The following is a 611-nucleotide window of genomic DNA, read 5'->3' as shown; positions in this document are numbered from 1 at the left end:
AGCTTTAATGGATGTTTGTTGCTGTGTTATTTAGCTTACTGGATGTCTCCTCGTGGATATGATCAGGAGATAGGCTTCCCTTTTTGCATGTTATGATTAGCAGCTGTTATTGGCTCTTGTCTCAATGGTGGCATATTATGGGGTATTCTTTTAGCTTGGCTATATGGCCATGATTGCTGTCTCCTCTTGCTTCATGTAAGGAGATAAAGCTCCCACCTCCAGCAAAACAATATAAAAGGCAGAAACAATATAAAACCAGAGACAAAAACCACCTCTGTGGACAATTAATGCTGGCGGGGATGTGGCGAGACTGGTACACTCCTGCATTACTGGTGGGACTACAAAATGGTCCATCCTCTCTGGAAAGCATTATGACGTTTCCTCAGAAGGTTGAAAATAGAAATACCTTATGATCCACCAATTCCTCTACTTGGTATTTACCCACAAGAAAAAAGATCCACAATCTGAGAAGATATATGCACACCAATGTTCATAGCAGCACTATTTACAATAGCAAAAAGATGGAGGCAGCCAAAGTGCCCATCAACTGAAGAATGGATAAACAAACTGTGGTACATACCCCCAATGGAATACTATGCTACCTTGAAGAA

The sequence above is a fragment of the Chrysochloris asiatica genome, unplaced genomic scaffold (assembly GCF_000296735.1).
Source record: "Chrysochloris asiatica unplaced genomic scaffold, ChrAsi1.0 scaffold00616, whole genome shotgun sequence".
Taxonomy (NCBI): domain Eukaryota; kingdom Metazoa; phylum Chordata; class Mammalia; order Afrosoricida; family Chrysochloridae; genus Chrysochloris; species Chrysochloris asiatica.
Note: the sequence above shows the minus strand (reverse complement) of the source record.